Here is a 19719-nt window from a genome sequence, read left to right as displayed (position 1 = left end):
TTGACCTGAATTGCATCTCTGAAGATCCTGTCTCCAAATATAGTCACATTTGGAGGAAGTGGGGGTTAAGATTTCAACATTTGAGTTTTGGGGATTCAGCCAGTGACATGTGGATCCCAAGGTTCCTGGCCTATCTTCCTTCTCTGTACCTTTCTAAGTCCTTTATGTTTGTTTTATATATAATATCCAGGGTTTTTAGCTATCCTTACTGGGAGGAATAGGGAATAGTCAGTCCCCCATTTAGTTGTCAGACCATTAAAACATAGTTGGTGACTGAGGTAGGGTCTGGACTAAGGCCATGGAGCAGAGCGCCTATCATTGGAGCGCTTAGTGCTCAGGTAGTGGAGCCCCTGGGAGAGTACCTGGTAGAAAGGGAGAGACAGACAGAGAAACAAAAAACAATCAGAACTAAGATCCAAGAGCCCAGGGAGCATTTTAGTAACAGTGTTGTAAAAAGTGAGGTACCAGATGGCTTAGGAGATAAAACAGAAGGTTTTCAACTAGCCAGAGAATGAAGAAAGTCTTAGTTCTAAGTGTAGTACTAGAACTTCTTCAAGACACCCATCCCAGTGTTGTGGGCTCACCTTCGGAAATGGCTCTAGAGTGAATCTGAATAATCATAACTTTTGCTGAGGATGGGCACCCCAATATAGAGTGTGACACAGAGAGGAAACCACCTCCCATCTGATTGCATGGTTGTTGCCTTGGCAAGCTGACCAGCAGGGTTCATGCAGCAACACCTATGACGATGGCAGATGTCCTGCTGCGTTGGCCAAAGGGACTGCAGGTGTCTACCACAGTAGACGCAGCCCTGGTGCTCATGAAGCTGAGATCGGCAGACATGAGACGCTGCACTGGAGTGAAGTTCCAAGCCGCCCCCACCCCACACCCTCGCTTCACTCCTCACCAGGCAGCCAGCCGCAGACTCCTCTGAGCATGCCTGGGATTTCTCACACATCTCTGAGAGAATATCCCCTGGAAAAAGCTGCTTTTCTTACTGGTCATGTAAGTGGCTACAGAAGCATCAAGATTTGTGATATTGATGTAGGAATGACCTGACTTGTAGTTAGCGGGTACATTAAGGGAAGCACATTAGTCATTATTATAGCTCTTGTCTGAGTCTCTGGGCTGCAGCCAAGAGGGGAAATGTGGGTTTTAAAAATGAAAACATCATTTTTATGCAGGAAGTACTCCAACACCTCCTGTTTCCTCACAGTCCTTCAGCTTGTCTGGTTTCTGCCTTGTCATCCCATTTGAGTTAGGATCATGCAGCAGGCTAGAGAAAAGAGAAAGCCTGTCTGGAGCTGAAAGAGCATCACTGGGGTTGGCAACACATAGCATGATTCCTACCTTCATTTTCTGGGAGCAAAAGGAGAGCGGGGTCTTCAAATGCTCTGCAGACATTCTGGTCACTGACTCTGCAGCATGCATGTCTCATATCCATAAACATCGGCCCTATAGTCCCTGATTTCTACTTAGCACTTAATAGAGGTCAGGAGGAGAATTTCTTCTTCCTTTATTGCTTCAAAAAGGCCCTCATCAGGGAATTACACTTTATGGATCCAAGACCTCTAACAAGATGAAAAGAAGCAACACAATCACTTCCCACTATCTTGGACAGATTCCTTAGGAAGAGGAAAGTGTGCCATTTTGGCGGGAGTAGACAGGAGCCATATGTCATTATAAAGTAACATCTTTGATTTTATATAGAACTCAGGTTCATTTTTAAATCTTATTTTCTCTCCAAAGAGCTTTCTCTTTCGGTTACTGCCTACAGCTTGAAGCTAGGACTCCATGGAGGAGACCTACAATCCTGCACTCCATTTTGCAATAATTATGTTATGTTCAAGCAATGATGTCTTTAGTTTTAAAGTGATCTTTCTTCAGTGCAAATCTGATCTTGTCAGGCAGAGTTGGATGCCTGATCTTGGTGTCCTTGTGATGTCTGTACCTTTATTAGCACTCATCACACTGTATTAAAATCCTGATGTACTAATCAGTCTTTCTTACTTGGCTGGGAACTTAACAAGTAGGGGAACTGCCTATTGCTCATCTTACAATCCTGGAATGTGGCCAAAACCCTGAAACATAGGTGGCCTTAGATAAATACCTGTTAGTTAAGCAAAGGGCTGACAAAATGAGAGTGAATGACTAATCCATTTCTTTTTATTCTGAAGGACAGGTCAACTTGGCATCACTTGCTTACTTCCTAAGTGTTCAGTGTTCAGTTGCTAAGTCTTATCCGATATTTGCAAGTCCATGGACTGTAGCACACCAGGCTTCCCTGTCCTTCACTATCTCCCGGAGTTTGCTCAAATTCATCACCTTTGAGAGTGTAATGCCACCTAACCATCACATTGTCTGCCACCCTCTCCTCTGTTTGCCTTCAATCTTTCCCAGCATCAGGGTCTTTTCCAATGAGTCAGCTCATTGGGCCACTATGGGTGGTCAAAGTATTGGAGCTTCAGTTTCAGCATCCGTCCTTTCAATGAATAATCAAGGTTGATTTCCTTTAGGATTGACTGGCTTGATCTCCTTGCTGTCCAAGGGACTTTCAAGAGTCTTCTCCAGCACCACAATTCAGGCATACATGTTCAATAAACTCAGTAAACATTTATAGGCCACTCACCTATGTGCCAGCCCAGCACTGGAGGTACAAAGACTGCAGTCTAGAAGCTACGTAAGACTTCTGCAGAAGTCTATGTAGCTTCTAGTCTGGAAAGTGGTACTGCCACTGATCCTATAGTAGATAAATACCACAGTCTAAAATAGCCTTACAACAGGCCAGGTCCATTCTTCCTCCAGTAAGATTCAGGTCTGGTTATCCTGCCAAATAAATGAGTTATGAAAACAGCAGCCAGCCTTTTCCGGTCATGCTCCCAGATCAGGAAACAGGTCTGCATTTAATAACGCAGCTGTGTGTCCTGCCATAGAGGTGCAATGACCCTGGGACAAATGCAGAAGTGGTCTTGTTGCAGGAAGGTGGACCCCTTCCAGGGCCTGAGAGTGGACTCTCGTCTAACACTTGGAAATGAATTGTCCAATGAGACACACATGCTGATAAAGCAAGAGACTTTATTGGGAAGGTGTGCCTGGGTGGAGAGCAGCAGGAGAACCCCTCTATCTCGTGGCTTGCAGTCTCAGGTTTTATGGTGATGGGGTGAGTTTCTGGGTTGTCTCTGGCCAGTCATCTTGCCCGGCCCATCTTTGGTGACTCAGAGTCTTTCCTGCTGGTGCACATGTCTCTCAGCCAAGATGGATTCAAGTGTGAGGGTTTCTGGGAGGTTGGCAAGACTCCTCCCTCCTCCTTTTGGCCCCTCTTGAACTCTCCCACTTAGATTTCGGTGGCAGCACCTCATTCTTTGTAGTGATCTCCTGTGTGAGACAACTCAGGCAAGTGGTTGTCCTCAAGCCTGGCCAAAGTGGGCGGGTTTTGTCGATGGTTCCCTAACAATCTGACTGGAAGGGATGGGGGAGGGCTGGTGGAAAGGATAGGATTTTTGAAGCTGCTTTTCCCTCCAAGCTCTAACTTAGTGTGGATATTAAAAAGGACTTTTGGTGAATCTTTTAGAAGGGTATTGACAGACTCGTGGGAATGCCAAAACCTTCAAAGTCACCAACAGTGCCACCACTGAATGAAGCTTTTGTCCTTTACTGGGTCTTCCCTGGAGGTTCAGATGATAAAGAACCTGCCTGCAATGCAGAAGACCCAGGTTTGATCCCTGAGTCGGGAAGATCCCCTAGAGAGGGACATGGCAACCCATTCCAGTATTCTTGCCCGGAAAGTCCCACGGACAGAGGAGCCAGGCGGTCTACAGACCATGGGGTCACAAAGAGTCAGACACGACTGAGCAACTAATGCTCACAAAGTATCACCCTGTGCCCGTCACAGAGGTGGACAGGGAGGATTTGGAGACATAGACCCTTCCTGGCATCTTGAAAACCACAAGTGAAAGGATACTGACTATAAGCGTCTTTTTCATTTTTGTCATTCCTTCAGAAGCTAGTAAAAGCTATTACAGGATTAGGCTTAATAAGGAAGATGGGAAAGCTATTAGCTCACTCAGTCACTTTCAATGCTTTAGTGTTATAAGGCAGCCCTATTCATCTGTCACTGCTTCTCAATTCCTCATCAACAGTTACAAAGTTCAGGAAAGATGGTCATATCCTTATTTTGAAGAGCCAGATATAAGCCCAGCTCTGTTTGGGACATTTAGTCCTAGATGGGAAAGTGGCGGGGGGAGACCAAATGTCTGGCCTGAACATGGCAGAAGCTCCTCACTGTCTTCCCTTTGCAAGAGGTTTTGGCAGAGCAAGTGCACATATGATGAAAGAGAGGGAGAGGTGGTGGGGGAGGGGTGAGCGCAAGGGAGTTCTTGGGAAGCCTGGTATGATTCTGTCATGTTTCATCACCATCACAGAGAGACCAAATCCGAAGTAAAAAACGGCAAAGACCCAAAGAAAATAAGTCATGCAGACTGGGTAATGACCTAATTAAAAAGCTACTCTATCTGCTGCCATGTTCTATTTATAGCTGAAATATGAACATTTCTGACAGGAAATAGAAAGCATAGCAAACCTAAGATTTTAAGGTGGTAGATTCAGGTTTGCTTAACAAATCATTCCTGTGTTCATGAGGTTGGATATTTTTATTCATATGCTTTTTCTATTTGAATGAAATTGTTAGTTCATTCTCTTTTCTGTATGAGATGACATTCATGGGATTTACTTGCTATTCAGGGATGGTGGAGAGAGCAGGAAAAGGATCTTTTTGTTTAAAGTGCTTTGCTAAATGCACAAGAACTTCATGCAAACACCATTACCCTCAATATACCCTAATGCCTATTTTCAGTGCTGGTTTTTTAGGTTATATTGCAGCAGCTGTTTTCCCCCCCAGAAATGACCATAAATAATTGTATTATGTTTTACTGAAATCATTACAAAAATAAAACCAATAAGAAAAACAAAATCTTTTATCAAGAAGTAGCTAGACCTTTATACTAAATGTTAAGAGAAAAAAGTAGAACACATGCTGTGTAAGTAATCAGGCCCACATTTCTGAAGCCCTGGTATCCAGGACCTATGGACGTGCCAGCAAATCCCTCACTGGCAGAATTAATCTTTCATGAAAGAGTGTTTTTCAGTTTGGGGGGAAAAAAAAATCTTTACTAGGCCTTTCAATTCTACAAACAGTGTTATTAAATCTGAGGGTAATTCGGAATTTTTTGAAAGAAAAAAATGTACATACCCTTCCCCACTCCCCAGAGCTGATGTAAAGTATTTTTTTTTTCAGTACTATAAAAGGATATATTTAAAACAAGTTTTAAAATCTTGATCTTTGTGGCTGTTGTATAAGTGCAAAGCCAAAACAAGTTGTGATGTTTAATTTCATTTGTCAACTTGGTGAGGCTACAATGTCTACATATTTAGTCAAATTCCAGGCTTCATGTCCTGTGAAAGAATTTTTAGATGAGATTAGTACTTAGATCAGTAAGCTCTGAATACAGTAGATTACACTCCATAATCTGGGTGGGCCTCATCTAATCAATTGAAGGCCTTAGAAGACTGAGGTACCCTGAGGAAAAGGGAATTCTGCCTGCAGATAATCTCTGGGCTCAAACTGCAGCATCAACTCTTCCCTGAGTCTCCAGCATTCCAGCCCATCCTGCAGATTTTAGATGCCAGCTCCTATAACCTCATGAATTTATTACAATTTTCTCTCTGTTTCTATCTGTATTCTCCTCTCTCTCTCTCTTACTCTCTACATACACACACATACACATGTCCTGTTGGTTCTGTTTCTCTGGAGAACTTTAATACACAGATCCACAAATTAAGTAACTATAAAGCATTAAACCAATAAAAGTTGAAATTAACAACTCTAATATAATGTGACAGATATTGTCAGTTTACTAGTGTCTAATGTTGAATTTCATGGTGGAAATACAGTTTCTTGGAATTATTTCAATTTTTTCATCTGTTTCTATTTTGACTTTAAAAATATTAATGCCAAGAAACATTGTTTAAATAAATGCATTGTAGAAAATAACATAAATAACTTTGCTCAGTAGCTTCAGTCATGTCTGACTCTCTGCAACCCTATGAATCTTAGCCCATTTTAGCCTGCCAGGCTCCTCTGTCCATGGAACTTTCTCGGAAACAATACTGGAATGGGTTGCCTTCCTCCAGGGGGTCTTCCCAACCCAGGGAACAAACCTGCATCTCCTGCATTGCAGGCGGATTCTTTACCCCTGAACCACCAGGTTTTAAGATTTTATTTTTGCAAGTCCTGGAAAATTAGACCTTACATTTAATTAAAATTTTAACAATAATTTAACAATAACAATAACAATCTACAACTAATTCTATAAAGTTGCTTAATTCACTGGCATGCATGCATGCTCAGTCACTTCCAACTCTTTGCAATCCATGGACTGTAGCCCATCAGACTCCTCTGTCCATGAAATTTTCCAGGCAAGAATACTGGAGCAAGTTGCCATTTCCTATTCTAAGGTATCTTCCCAACCCAGGGATCAAACTTGTGTCTCTTGAATCTCTTGAATTGGCAGGTGAATTCTGTCCCACTGTACCACCTGGAAAGCCCTTAATTCATTGGAGGGTAACATAAAAACCCTCCTGAAAGTGGGCGTAGAGGGAACATAATAAAGGCCATATATGACAAACCCACAGATAACATCATATTCAACAATGCATAGCTGAAAGCATTTCCTCTGAGATCAGGAACACACAAGGATGTCCTCTCTTACCACTTTTATTCAACACAGCTTTGGAAGTCCTAGCCACAACAATCAAAGAAGAAGAAGAAATAAAAGGAATCTGAATTAGAAAATAACAAGTAAAACTGTGATGGTCTGCAGATGACAAGATATTACACATAGAAAACCCTTAAGATACTACCAGATGTCTACTAAATCTCAAATAAATAAATAAAAATAAAAAGCCAAATAAATAAAAATTTTAAAAATTGCCAAGAGGAATATCAACAACCTCAAATATACAGATGGTACTACTCTAATGGTAGAAAGTGAAGAGGAACTAAAGAGCCTCTTGATGAGGGTAGAAGAGGGGAGTGAAAAAGCTGACTTGAAACTCAACATTAGGGGCGCGACGGCGTCCTGCGTTGTTCCTTTTGAAACGAGTGGCGGGGAACTGCTCCGGAAGCCCCTGGCTTCGCTAATAAAAAAAAAAAAAAAAGAAACTCAACATTAAAAAATTAAATAAAAAACTAAGATCATGGGATGGGAGCATCTGGTCCTATCACTTCGGCAAATAGAAGGGGAAAAAGTGGACGCCGTGACAGATTTTACTTTCTTGGGTTCTAAAATCACTGTGGACAGTGAGTGCAGCCATGCAATTAAAGGACTCTTGTGTCTTGGAAGGAAAGCTATGACAAACCTAGAGAGAATATTAAAAAATAGAGACATTACTGACAAAGGTATGATTTTTCCAATAGTCATGTATGGATGTGAGAGTTGGACCATAAAGAAGGCTGAATGCCGAGGAAGTGATGCTTTTGAACCATGGTGTTGGAGAAGACTCTTGAGAGTCCCTTGGACAGCAAGGAGATCAAACCAGTCAATCCTAAAGGAAATCAACCCAGAATATTCATTGGAAGAACTTTGCTAAAACTCCAATACTTTGACCACCTGATGCAAAGAGCCAACTCATTGGAAAAGACCCTGATGCTGGGAAAGATCAAAGGCAAAAAGATAAGGGGTCAGCAGAGGATGAAATGGTTAGATAGTATCACCAACTCAATGAACTTGAATTTGAGCAACTCCAGGAGATAGTGAAGGACAGAAGAGCCTGACGTGCTGCAGTCCATGGGGTTGCAAAGAGGCAGATAGGACTGAATAACAACTATAAAAATTTCTTAAGTACAGTATTATCTAACTCAATGATTGATGGAACTGGGAAGAAAAAAAATTCTTCTTTGTAAATAAACTGCTTCTGTTGATGCATATAAATACTGGGCACCCAATGCAACTGCTTTTAAATATGAATGTGGAAGCAGGATCTTTGTAAGCAGCATGCTCGCATCATCATATGTACAAGCTGATTCTATTCTTCTAGCAATCTCTTCAAGCTGTTACAAAAATCCTTCATGGTACAGTGTGCCATGATAGCATGTGGGCTTCAGCTCACAAACTTCTCTAGTGCAAATGCAAGCACTAAACATTCTTGCCAGTCCTCATTTACAATCTAGTTCACCAGATAATCCAGAATATACTTTTATTATTTAGGTTATCATTGAGAGAAAGGTAAAATGTGTCTAAAATAATCATATCTCTTTATATGAAGAGCTCTGAAATATTAGCGAAGAAAGGTAAGTAATCTTATTGACAAATAGAGGGAGCATATGAATAACAGCAATGAAATTAAAATGGCATGTAACGAATGGAAAGACTTCTGCTTAAGCATGGCAAATTAAACATACGTATTTCCCCTTGCTTCCTTCTATACTCTGTTAAAATTGCAAAAAGTAATGAAAAAGCACAACTCACAGGGAAAGGCATGAAAGCAGATGAGTCACATGGATGTCATTTCGAAAACTGGGAAGCAGGTGGACGAGCAACACTTACTTAGCAGCCAGAATGGAACCTGAGACCACAAGAGTGGGGAGTAACGACAGCACAGGAGCAAGAAGAAGGAAGTCAGTGTACACTGCAATCCTCTGAGGGCACAGGGGTTGCTTATTAAAGCTTGGTTATAATGTTGTAGTTTTTAAGCCATACATGTGTGTGTTATTGATCCTTGCCCCTTGGTTTCATGGCCTTGTGTAGTCTCCCACACTAAATGAGGTGGAGAAGTAATAGGACATTGTGGAAAGGACAAAGTGTGACCTCAGAGGCTAGGTCACAAAGCTTCTGTCGTTCTGCTCTCCTTTCTGTCATGGAGAGCTGCTCTCGAATAACTCACGTTATCAGGACATGGGAGTGGCCCTATGGAGAGGTCTGTGCGTGCTGACAGTCAGCCTTGCTAACCGTGAGAGCAAATGAGCCGTTTGGAAGCAGCTCCCCCAGCACAGGTCAAGCCTTCAGATGACTGCAGCCCCTGCCAACACCCTGGCTTCAATCTCACGAGAGACACTAAGCCAGAAACACCCACATAAGCTGCTCCAGAATGCCTGAAGCATAGAAACTGAAATGGTAAAATTTTTCTAGCCACTAAGTTTTGGTGAAATTTTGTTACACAGAACAGACAGCTACGGTAAGCAACCACAGACTAGAAACGCTGAAGAAGAAGGGGCAGGAGGTGACTGGAGAGCCTGGAGTCGCCGTAGGTCAGACTGAATGCGACTGGCCACCAGGACAGAAGACCCCAGCATGGGCATGTGAGACATAGACATCTCTTGGAAACTCCCAGAATTTTATGGAGTAAAGGCACCGTGAGACTAGTAGTGGGAAGGCTGTTTACTCCGTTACTCAGTCGTGTCTGATTATCTGTGATCCCATGGACTCTAGCCCAAAAGCTTCTCTGTCCATGGGATTCTCCAGGTAAGAATACTGGAGTGGGTTGCTGTGTCCTCTTCCAGGGAATCTTGCCGACCCAGGGATAAAATCTGTGTCTCTTGCATCTCCTGCATTGGCAGGTGGGTTCTTTACCACTGGGAAGCCCCATGGGAAGCCCAGTCTCCTGTTAATGGGGAATGGGAAGTTCAGGTTGTTCAGCAGTCTGGTAGCACTGCCCCAGGGCACGGTTGACTCTCTAAGCCAGCAGTGATGTACATATGTTGTTATGCAGTTACTAAGTCGTGTCCAACTCCTTGTGACCCCATGGACCGCAGCACACCAGGCTTCTCTGTCCTTCACTATCTCTCAGAGTTGGTTCAGATTCTTGTCCATTGAACAGATGATACTATCTAACCATCTCATCCTCTGCCAGGTTATGTATAAAATAGCTGGAAGGAAATTTCAATAATGAAGGTATCTGGATGGTGAGACTGTAAGTAAACATTTACCTGTTTCCTTAGTCTGTTTTAAACCTTCCACATTTTCTGCAGTGAGCATGTGTTGGGTTAAAATTTGTTTTAATTGTGGTAAAATACACATAACATAAATTTTATAATTTAAGTGTACAGTTCAGTAGTATCAACTCCATTCACATTGTTGTACAACCATCACTGCTATCCATCTCCAGAATTTCTTTTCATCTTGCAAAACTGAAACTCTGAACCCATGAAACAACTCTCCATTCCTGCCTCCCCAAACCCCTGTTAACCATGACTCTACTTTCTATCTCTATGGAGTTGACTATCCTGGGGATCTGTGTAACTATTGCATGGGATTCATGCAATAGTCCTTTAATGTCTGGTTTATTTCACTTAGCATAATGCCCTCAAGTTTCAACCATATTATATACCATATTATAGCATATGTCAAATTTTCCTCCTTTTTAGAGGCTGAATAATATTCCATTGCATGTACATACCACATTTCATTTATCCATTTATCTGTTGATGGGTGCTTGGGCTGTGCATTAGTCTGCTCAGGCAGCTAGAACAAAATACTCAGACTGGGTGGCTAAAACAACAAAAATTTGTTTCCTCACAGTTCTTCAGGCTGAAAGTCCTACATCAAAGTTTGGACTGATTCAGTTTCTGGTGAGGGCTCTCTTCCCAACTTGCAGGTGACTGCTTCCTTCCTGGGTCCTCATATGACCTCTCCTGTGTGTGTACACACGGGAGAGAGGGTGCTTTCTCTACTAGCTCTTCTTTTTTGTTGTTGTTTAGCCGCTCAGTTGTGTCTGACTCTTTGCGACCTCATGGATGGCAGCATGCCAGGCTTCCCTGTCCTTCAGTATCTCTCAGAGTTTGCTCAAACTCATGTCCATTGAGGCGATGATAATATCCAACTATCTCGTCGTCTCTTGGACCATAAATAAGGCTGAGCGCCAAAGAATTGATGCTTTTGAACTGTGGTGCTGGAGAAGACTTGAGAGTCCCTTAGACTGCAAGGAGATCAAACCGGTCCATCCTAAAGGAAATCAGTCCTGAATATTTGTTGGAAGGACTGATGCTGAAGCTCCAGTACTTTGGCTACCTGATGCAAAGAGCTGACTCAGTGGAAAATATTCTGATGCTGGGAAAGATTGAGGGCAGGAGGAGAAGAGGGCAACAGAGGATCTCTTCTTATAAGGGAACTAATCCTATTGGTTCCCTGGTGGCTCAGACGGTAAAGCATCTGTCTACAATGCAAGAGACCCAGGTTCGATCCCTGAGTTGGGAAGATCTCCTGGAGAAGGAAATGGCAATCCACTCCAGGACTATTGCCTGGAAAATCCCATGGACAGAGGATCCTGGTAGGCTACAGCCCATGGGGGTCACAAAGAGTCAGACACGACTGAGCGACTTCACTTTCACCTCTGGAATTAGGATGCCCTCCCCTGCAGGAGATCAGAAAACCTGCACTCTGACATTTTTCCTCCCCAGTTTCTCAGAGTCCGTGTGAAGATCACTTCTTGTGTTAACAGGTCTTGTGGTCAAATATGGGAAAAACAGAGATGTTAAGGGCACAGGTTAGAAGTCACTCCAGTCCTGAGGACGTGAGCTGCTCACCCTCTTGGTGGGGTGCATTTCAGTAATGCAGAAAACTTCTTCCAGAGTTTTGCATTGATGGGTTAGTTATCCACTCATTTCTCTCTCAAAAGAAACTTCGTCTAAGCCCCAAGAGTTGCTCCTTATGAGGTCAGCACCTGTGAGATCTGGTGCTAGGTAGGGCTGTGCAGAGCATGGCATCCTCAGTGGAGGAGAGTGCAAAGCATGGACATTAATAACATGGAACTCACAGCAGCCAGAAAGGTGTATGGGCTGGGGAAAGCCTGCCGCATGTCCTCACATCTTTCTTTTTTTAAATCTTTGTTTTATTTATGCTTTATTTATTTGGCTGTGCCAGGCCTCACCTGAGGCATGCATGATCTTTTAGTTGCATCATGTGGGATCTAGTTCCCTGACTAGGGATTGAACCCAGACCCCCTGTATTGGGAACCCAGAGTTCCAGCCACCGCATCACCAGGGAAGTCCCCCTCACGTCTTTCTTATTCCAAAAGAAACGCCAAAGTCCGATGTGAAAGGATATGATTAGACTACTCAGAACCATGTGCCTTTATAAGATAGAGTTTTATCTTTTATGAGTTTTAAAATTATGTAATCACCCCTGAAATACATTGGCTACACATTTTAAGACTGCATAAATTAGTAAGTTTGGTTAAATATTGTTTTACAATTACAAAGCTATGTATAGAATGGGAGTGGAGGTAGCATACTTGTGAATTGTGTAAAAATGTGTCCATAAACTTAAAGTACATTTCAAAGGTGATGTACTAAATATCTTATGTATGGTGAATTTTTTCTAGGTAAGAAGAATTGGATTTAACTAACAGCATTCTCTTTGTGATGTGCAAGATAGTTAGACATTTATAACTTTATGGGGCATTGTTTAGATACTGTGAAGACTTGAGGTGAACTTATGTCTTGTAAAAGCTTTGTGTAACCAGAATATCTTGGGAGTTATAGATGCACATTTAAGTCTATTAGTAATTACTCTAGAGAAATCTTAATTTTACCAGTAGAAAAAAAAATGACTATGTCTTTTTTTTTTTTTAAGTCCACAGGTCTAGCCTTTAACCATCCATTTAATAGAAAAGGGATAACTTTTGCATTAAGCTTTAAAACATTAAGGAAAATTTAAGTCAGCATCTTAGATATTTTTCTTTTCCATGTCACTGCAGTAACAAAAAGAAAGCTATAAAAAGTCAAAACATTGATAAATTTTAAAAATAGGCTGCTTTAGCATTACATTAGAACTGATATCAAGATTAGATATTGGAGCCAGGCCTGAGTCCCCATGTGAAAGCATGGGAACCTAGCGTTAAAGCTGTTCACTTAGCTCCAATCATAGCAGTCCTGTGGTTCCTTCACATTTACTTTGTGTCATTGTCCACAAATGAAATATTTGTAACTTCAGTGTTAGTTTCATGAAAAGATAGATAAATTTGCTCATTATTTGAAATAAGAAACATTTAAAATGAGTGTCACATATAAGTAGGTTATTGAATGTGAATGGCGATTTTTTCTCTTTAATTTAAAAAAGTAATATTTATTAAGAGGAGCCTTGGTAGAATGTTGTTTGTGGTATGTTCTTTAGTAAACCTTGCAAATATGTGTAGTAATAACTGAGATATTAAAATATGGTAGTATTCCCCATTTCTGTTTAGATTCTTGTGAGGTGTAGGGTAATTAAGGTGGGAGGTTTACCTCCATGTGTTCGTCCCACAAGTAGAATCAGTTTCACATGCTGTGTCATCTATTTTTGAGAAAAAAGGACCTTTTTTTGCTGCACGAAATTTAAGGTTACTTTGGGGGAGAGGGTGGTGCTACTTCAACTAACTTTTTTTTTTTAATTATGATTGTAGCTTTAGTTTGTTGTGTTTCTTTTTCATCTTTTAATAACATTTTTCCCTTAACTGTTATCATAAGGAAAGTCCCTCCCTTTCCTGCAGGGCTGTAAATTAAAGGATGGGTAGAGTTTACATTTAAGTACGTCAGTGTCTGCCCAGTTTATTAATGTATGCATCTGTGTTCCTTTTTAGTTACTCTTTGATATAAATGCTAGACTAAAACATAGATCTTCCTAGTGCCTTTGAACTTCTACTGTAGTCTAATTTAAATGATCAGTAACTTCAATAGCATTACTACAATACTGTATACTGGCCAGAATTACAAATTGTATGATGAGTTTGTTGCATTAATTTCAAAAGCCACACTTTCACTGTATTTTATGTATAAATTGTATTTGTTCAAGTTGTATATATTAATATTGTATGTATACATACAGCACGCTTAAGTAAGAAATAAAAATCTTTAGCCTAAAAAAAAAAAAAACACTCGCCTGGAGGTGAGTGAGCTTCTGAAGTTGGAAACACTCTGTGGCATCATAAAATTTTGCTAAACGTGCTTATTTTGAAACAGTATTTGATTCCCTGTAAAATTAAGAGTACCTTTAGCAAGTACTTTTGCCTAGAAAATCCCATGGATGGAGGAGCCTGGTAGGCTGCAGTCCATGGGGTTGCTAGAGTCAGATACGACTGAGCAACTTCACTTTCACTTTTCACTTTCATGCACTGGAGAAAGAAATGGCAACCCACTTCAGTGTTCTTGCCTGGAGAATCCCAGGGACAGGGAAGCCGTCTATGGGGTCGCACAGAGTCGGACACGACTGAAGCGACTTAGCAGCAGCAGCAAGCTTTAGGATGGAAAGACCTGGATCACCCCTCCATTAAAAGTCCAGAGAGGTGGAGTTTTCTTCTTTTCCTTTTAAGATTCCCAAAATGAATTCAGACTCCGTTCAGTTCAGTTCAGTCACTCAGTCATGTCCGACTCTTTGCGACCCCATGAATCGCAGCACGCCAGGCCTCCCTGTCCATCACCAACTCCCGGAGTTCACTCAGACTCCGTCCATCGAGTCAGTGATGCCATCCAGCCATCTCATCCTCTGTCGTCCCCTTCTCCTCCTTCGAATTCAATTAAATTCAATGGATATTGTACTTGGAGACTAATTTTTTTTAAAGAAACAGTACGATACTAGTGATGATACACATATATACATACACATATGCACATACATGAGAAAAAGAATCTGGATAGATACACAGAATCAAACTCAATTCTTTTTTTAAAAAATAATTTTATTTTTGGCTGCACTGGATCTTCATCGCTGGGAAGATCTCTACTTGGGGCGAGCAGGAGCTACTGTTGAGTTGAGGCATGTGGGCTTCTCATTGCAGTGGCCTCTCTTGTCGTGGAGCACAGGCTTAGCTGCCCCACAGCATGTGGGATCTTTCCGGACCAGGGATCGAACCCGTGTTCCCTGCACTGGCAGGTGGATTCTTAACCACTAGACCACCAAGGAAGTTACCCACATGAACACATACACACAGCCAATGTGATTTTCCAAACTGCATTTCCAAAGGAAATCGAGTTTTAAAGGCTCTCATTCAGACTCACATTAATCAAAATGCCACAGAGCAACTGGGCCAGTTCAGCTGAGCACAACACTTCCCATGAGGTCCTATCTTCCGCTGGAGTCTATTGGGCATTTCTGCCTGAATGGGAGCCTGGGACAGGCAGCGTGAGGTCACCAGTCGCCCGGAGCAACCCAGGAATACATGGAGCAGGCTCCATCTTCAGGAAGCCAGCAGACTCCTGGCGTAACAAGGGGCCAGAGAGAAGGGTGGGGGTTTGTAAAGCCAGGAGGCCCAGGAGAGTTCCTTGGGTTTTTTTCCTTCTAGAATGAAGTGCATTCCCTGTGTCTTCTTTATGACAGACCTAGAAGGCTGGTGGTGAAATCTGGGCTCCACGGTGAAACGCACACCAGCATTGCTTTCCTGGGTGCCTTTTCCCCTGCTCTGGGGGTGAGAGCACCCAGTTAGGAGGTTTTCCGGGGAGAGAAGTAAAGGAAACCATGTGACGCTGTTAGTGGTTTTATTTCTGCAGCACTTGCCCCCAGGACGAGGCAACAGAGGTGAGGGACTGACCCCCTAGGGACTTGGGAGCAGAGCGCCTGCATGAATGGCAGTGTCCAGAACTTAACCTGTCAGGGGGTGCTTAGCTGCCTTTGTGTGGGCACTTCAGCTTCCGTCCTTTGGTAATATTCAGCTATTAATTCACACACTGTGATCAAATCAGCCTTTTTCGTTTTCTCTTCTTCTTGAGGAAACATGGGTAAGAGACAAAATGAGACTTCCCTAGTGGCACGGTGGTTAAGAATCTGCCTGCCAATACAGGGGACATGGGTTTGATCCCCGGTCCAGGAAGATTCCACATGCCTCAGGGAAGCCCATGTGCCGCACCTAGTGAGCCCCCGTGCCTACAGCCCGTGCTAGAAAAGTCACTGCAGCGAGACGCCCGCACACCGCAATGAAGAGGAGTCCCTAGGCTCCGCAGCTAGAACGCCCGAGTGCAGCAGTGAAGACCCAGCGCAGCCAAAAAGAAAGAAATAAACTTTTTTAAAAGATTGAATAAACCCACACTGAAAAGGAAGGAAAGACAAAATGATTTCTGCCAAGCATCTTCTTTCCTTCATTTTGGCAGCTAAACTGGTTTTTAAACAATACGTACCTACGTTTCTGTCTCTAAAACCGTATTTTGATGTTACAACTGTTCTGATAGTGATAACTATCGCTAATGGAGAGACTGCTGACCAACTGTGGCTGCATCCTCTCATGTAATTTCCACACCACAAATGACGCATTACTAGTTCCATTTTATATATGGTGATTTTATAGATGGCATTTTATAGAAAAGCAAGGTCATGAATGGTGAAATTCATTAATGAATGAAAGAATTATGAATTAACGAATGGAACAATTAACCAAGGAGCAATTAAATAACTTCCAGTTTATATAGCTAGTAACTGAGGAAGCCAGAGTTTGACCTCAGCAAATCCTCCTCCACCCACCATGCACCTTCCTTTTGGCCCACCATCTCCACAAAATCTGCAAGATTTATTTTCTGTATAACTGACTTCACTCATACCTGCACTCTGTTGCGTTTTAAATAAGATCCCTTCAAGATCCCAAATAGTCTGGGAAATATGTCCGTTGTAGGTTCAGCTCTCCAGCAAGTCCAAAGCAGTGTGGTACCTGTCGTTGAGGAAGGGGGATTTGTGCGAAATTTGGTTTTATGACCATAAGCTGGCTGAGGGCTGACACGCCATCTTTTCAGGCCCCATGAAACCGCAGCAGAGGACGCTGACAAGCTTCTCCCTGTGGTTTGAGTCAGGATTTCACAGACAACGAACACAAAGACCTGTCACCCCTGCAGAAGGAAGAGCAATGCTCTCCTTCATCCTGGTTCATGCCAGCCAGGCCCCAGGCAGGCCCAGAGTGGGCCCTGTAGGGTAGTGGGCTGCCCACTGCCTGGACCACCCTCCTGGCCCCTCAGGTCACATGGAGGCTGACGCTCAGACAACGCACTTCTGAGTCAGATCTTTCTCACGGAGTGGAATTTAAGCATGTTTTCCAATATTTCACACCCCCTGCCTCCCCCACGCTGCCTGCCTCATGGAGCTGACATGGCAGCTGCAGCAGTTAATGGGGTGTTAGTGCCTGGAAATCGGTAAGTACCCCACACCAAGAAACTGTTGTCATTGTTGTTTAGTTGCTAGATCGTGTCCAGTTCTTTGTGATCCCATGGACTATAACCCACTAGGCTCCTCTGTCCATGGGAGTTCCCAGGTAAGAATATTGGAGTGGGTTGCCATTTCCTTCTCCAGGGGATCTTCTTGACTCAGGGATTAAACCTGAGTCTCCTGCATTGGCAGGTGATTTCTTTACCACTGAGCCACCAGGGAAGCCCAGACCAGCGAATAGCATTTTCAAAAATAAACATACAAAATCCTAAAGCGAGAAAGAAATGGATGATAAGCACAGGCTCACTGTATGTGTGGGTGATATTGGGTGAAATGTGGCTTAGAAAACAGTCCTCATCCCCAACCCCACTTCCCAAGCTCCACATCACTGTCCCAGCGATCCATGACCAATTCCAGGGTAACTGTGCCCATCTGAAGATGGCCTGAGAAGAGGCCTTTCTAACCTTCTAAATGATGTCACCTGTGTGTGAGATATAAATCATATAACCATAAATCCCTCTGTTTCACAGGGGAGTGTTAAACACACTGCCCATACATAATAATGTCTGTCATTATTCAAGAAGCAGTTGTTGAGGGTCTACTATTAATATGTGCCAGGCATTGGAAGAGACCAATATCTCAAAAAATGTAAGTGCTGTTTCTCATGGGGTATTGAAATTAGAAGATAATAGTGGATTATATACAAAGTAATACAGGATCCCATAAAGGAAGCAGATAAATCTGTCTGGGAGAGCTGAGGAACATGTCACAGAAGTTGAACTACGAGCTTTGTTTTAAAGGCACATAGGAATTCACAGGTAGAGAATTCGTAGGTTACGTTAGGCAAATATTGTTGTTGTTGTTTAGTCCCTAAATCACATCCAACTCTTTTGTGACCCAATGAACTGTAGCCGCCAGGCTCCTCTGGCCATGGGATTCTCCAGGCAAGAATACTGGAGTGGGTTTCCATTTCCTCTTCCAGGAGATCTTCCTGACCCAGAGATCAAACCCGTGTCTCCTGCATTGCAGGAGATTCTTTACCCACTGAGCCATCGGAGAAATCCTTAAATATTCATTAATTGGGCTTCCCTGGTGACTCAGATGATAAAGAACTTGCCTGCAATGCAGGAGACCTGGATTCCATCCCTGGCTCGGGAAGACCCCCTGAAGAAGGGAAAGGCTACCAACTCTAGTATTCTGGTCTGGAGGATTCCATGGACTGTATACTCCATGGGGTTGCAAAGAGTCGGACACAACTGAGCGGCTTTCACTTTCCCTTTTTAGCTTTGCTAAGCAGCATGATGGGTTTGTGATTGCAAATTTGAGAGTGAAAAGCCAGAGAGAACTGAATTTGTATGATTTAGCATAACTTTTGGAGAAGGCAATGGCACCCCACTCCAGTACTCTTGCCTGGAAAATCCCATGGATGGAGGAGCCTGGTAGGCTACAGTCCATGGGGTCGCTAAGAGTCAGACACGACTGAGCGACTTCACTTTCACTTTTCACTTTCATGCATTGGAGAAGGAAATGGCAACCCACTCCAGTGTTCTTGCCTGGAGAATCCCAGGGACAGGGGAGCCTAGTGGGCTGCCGTCTATGGGGTCACACAGAGTCGGACGCGACTGAAGCAACTTAGCAGCAGCAGCAGCAGCATAACTTTGAGAGCTAAGGTGGAATGTTGGTAGGAGAAAGAAAAGTCTAGGGCCTAGTTTGGGGGAGGATCACAAAGAACAAACATTATTTATTAATTCATTTATTCTGAAAATATATATTGAGCTCTTGTCATATCCAGAAATTGGAGCTAATAGTAGTGAATCTCAACAGGACTTAAGGAGAACAGAAATATCTACTACCATGCAGATTTCTAATCCCTGTCATCCATCTCTCCTTCTAAATTTTCAGGAAAGTTTGTGTTCTTGTTAGTCTTTTTGTCTAGGGCAGGAAACTGGAGGCTGTATTTTCTAGTCCAAGGATGCAATGAATCATGGAGACCACTTCAGAGATGAAGATGCCAGGTGTCAAATGCAGCCAGAAGAGAATTAGTTCTTGGAATTTGCAGAATTTGTACAGGATGCAGGAATTTGGAGGTCCAAAGCAATTCTGTCTAGATCTCTAAGGCCAGGGAGTCTCAACCCCAAATCTGGTTTTTTCTTTGTTGCATCATCTTTTCCCACCACATCCTAAATACTGGTATTTAACAATGTTCTCATCTTACTCCCCTCTTTTCTCAGTCTGTATGTTTTTCCAAGGAATTGTCATCCAGGTCTGTAGCATCAGCAACCACTTCTATAATTATGACTCATAAATCTCTCTGGTTCCTGCCTCTCTTCTGAGCTCCAATCCCCTATTTTTTAGTTTGATACTGGACATCTCTTTTTGAACATCTCCATGTAGTCAAAAATGAAAAACCAAAAGCATCATCTTCATCTTTAGTTGTGTTTGCCTATGTTCCCTGTGTTGGTTAATGTCTCCACAAACTGCTGAGGATGTCTTTTAATACTTCTCCTTCCAGTCAGGCTCTGAGTCCCATTAATTCCTAAGCATTCCCTAAATTCATCTTGTTCTCTCT

The sequence above is a fragment of the Bos indicus genome, chromosome 28, assembly GCF_029378745.1.
Source record: "Bos indicus isolate NIAB-ARS_2022 breed Sahiwal x Tharparkar chromosome 28, NIAB-ARS_B.indTharparkar_mat_pri_1.0, whole genome shotgun sequence".
Lineage (NCBI taxonomy): Eukaryota > Metazoa > Chordata > Mammalia > Artiodactyla > Bovidae > Bos > Bos indicus.
Note: the sequence above shows the minus strand (reverse complement) of the source record.